The sequence below is a fragment of the Geospiza fortis genome, unplaced genomic scaffold (genome assembly GCF_000277835.1).
Source record: "Geospiza fortis unplaced genomic scaffold, GeoFor_1.0 scaffold538, whole genome shotgun sequence".
NCBI classification, from domain to species: Eukaryota; Metazoa; Chordata; class Aves; order Passeriformes; family Thraupidae; genus Geospiza; species Geospiza fortis.
In genome coordinates, this window is record NW_005054368.1 from 997,152 (window position 1) to 999,646 (window position 2,495).

A 2,495-nucleotide genomic window follows, 5' to 3' on the forward strand; every position below is an offset into this window, starting at 1 on the left:
CGGGGTCGGGCAGCACCGCCCAGCTCGCTCAGGGCTGAGCTGGGGCTCTCGTGGCTTTTCGGGCAGTGCCGGGGTTAAGGAGGCGCTCCCGAAAAGCCCCGACTGCGTGAGGGAGTAGAGGTGGGCGCAGGCCCGGGCGTGTCCCAGCGAGAGCCTGGGGCCGTGAGGCCAGAGAAAGACACCAGGAGAACTCCGTTCCATGCAAACTGGCACTGCTTGCAGGCTACAAAGGACTCTCTGTACCAGTTCCATCCTGTGGCATGTAGAGAGCGCCTAAGGGGTGACTTGCCAGCCTGGTTGTGGGGATCCCCCAACTCCAGCTTCTCCTACTGCCCTGGCACGGAGGGGGAAAAACAAACCCAAAGAGGGAAAAAAAAATACCCCAAACCCAAACAAATCCCAAGATTGCTTTTGCATATGCTTCCAGGAAAACAGACCTCATTGTTTCTGCCTCTTCCTCATGTTTTGCCCTTCAGGTTTTGTTTTACGTGCAAACAGACCTGGTGAGTTGCCCCTTAGCAAGGCACAGAGGGTTTGGCTGGATTAACGTTGCTTCCCTGATTATTATTATTATTTTTTTTAATCGGAGTGCTTTTGGTGCCCATTACAACTGAACTGAGCATTGATCAATTCTGTGCCTGAAAATCATTTGTCTTTAATTTGAGTGTTTTTTGGTTTCTCTTTTGTTGGGTTTTCTGATTTGTTTTTTCAGTTTTTTTGTTTTTTGATTTGAACTTGCAGTACGAAACTAAATCTAACCCTAAATTAACAACACCCTTTCTGGCAAGTTTAAAGAGCAGTATGGTGTTTGGAAATGTCTTTTCAAGCCTCAAAATTGCCTGCGTGCACAAAACTGGCAAAAACCCCAAAACTGAATCCAAAGAGCCCCTGTCCCACCCCAGCCCTGAGGTCTCAAGGAGGAAGGTGGGTTTGTCACCGGCCCCGCTCACATCTGCACCAAGCCTGGTCTGGGAACGGGGGGTTTCTGTAGAGTCATCTCCATCCAGAGCTGGTTTTGGAAGGGACATCCTGGGTTTGCCACTCCATCAGCAATGGTAGTGAATTGTATCCAGGAGCAGTGGAGTCCGATCGATCTTGCGCTGCAGTGTACGGGCCCGATTCATTACAAGAAAAATGGCTGGGGTTTTTTCCTTCTTTCCTTTTCGGTTGGGTTTTTGTTTTCCCTTCACAAATTCGCACAGCCCTCCTTCACGTGTGCCTGGTCCAAAGCACAGAGCACAGCACGGCTGACCCTAACTGGCCCCTTTCTGCCAGGAAATGGGAAAGAGCTGGCAAACACCTGGGCAGGTGTGTCCCACCACCCCCAGCTCACTGGGAGAGCTCTGCCCAGGGCTGCTGGAGCACAGCACAGAGCAAGCATTGGCCAGGAGGTTCCTGGAAGGCATTGATGACAGTCCATGTCATCAATGTCCCCATCACTGCTGCCTCTTCAGCAGCTCTCTGGCCCCATCCCGCCAGCTCTTCCCCACCTTCCTGGCATCAGTGCCAGCACGGAGACTGAGCACCCTCAGAGAGCATCCGCCTTCAGTGCGTGTCTTGTTCTCCCCAGGAAGCCGCAGCCCTCTCACTCCAAGCCCCTGGGCACTGACCACCTTGGTTTGTCCCCGGGGTGAAATTCCTGCTCTTGGGACACCTGCATGTTTGCTGAGTCAGCAGGGAGCCTGCTGGGGGCAGGTACCTGCTCGGGGCCTCCTCCCTGCCCTCACCCCTTCTTTTTCTATGGCAGCGTGTCACCAGCTGACCTTGCTAGATAAACAGGTTCTTCTGTGTCATGGCAGGTCTGTCCTACAGCCAGCAGAAAGGGCCGTGTCCCTGTGCCCGTGCTCAGTGCCACCATAAATTCCCGTCCCGCGTGGCTGCTCGCGTGCCGGCAGGGTGAGCGCGGCCGTGCTGCTCGGCATAAATCACGTCCCCGTTTGACATCCCGGTGATGAGGGGATAGCTGAGGTCCTTCCAGCAGACACAGCTCTGGCCACATCCATTCGCTCCGGGTGGGGCTGTGCTGCCGAATCCCTCCACTGGTTTTGACAACCTCACCCATTCTTGTATTTTTTAATGAATTGGGACCTGAGCCACGGAAAACGAGCAAAGTTAAAAGTCTGAATGCTGCAAACTCCTCCTAGACAACTTCACTATCAGTGTCACATTTCTTTTGAATCCACCTGACATATTTTACGTGTAAAACATTTTTGTCGTGTAAATGCTTTTTTTAAAATACAGTCATGGGGGGGGCACATTTTTCTCTTGCATTTGACATGGGAGGGGTTCATCTGGCAGGAGAGCAAGACGAGGAAAATTTGGCAGGAGAGGGTTTTTGTTCCTTCCTCTTTGGTTCATTGACAAGCCTGAGATTTTTCCAGTTCCCAACCTGTTGCTACCAGCTGTTCCTCCCTGAGGACTGGAGACAAAACCCCTAAGGCCACAGGAATGCAGCCCTGTCCCAGCTCCCTCGGGCAGGCTGTGCCCGCCGAGCC

General features: G+C 52.9%; 1 protein-coding gene across 1 annotated transcript in view; it reads left to right on the forward strand.

Moving 5' to 3' along the window:
• The window catches only part of MSI2 (musashi RNA binding protein 2), a 186,957-nt gene that overhangs the window by 170,049 nt on the left and 14,413 nt on the right, over positions 1 to 2,495 (forward strand). The gene's annotated exons all lie outside the window — the stretch shown is intronic.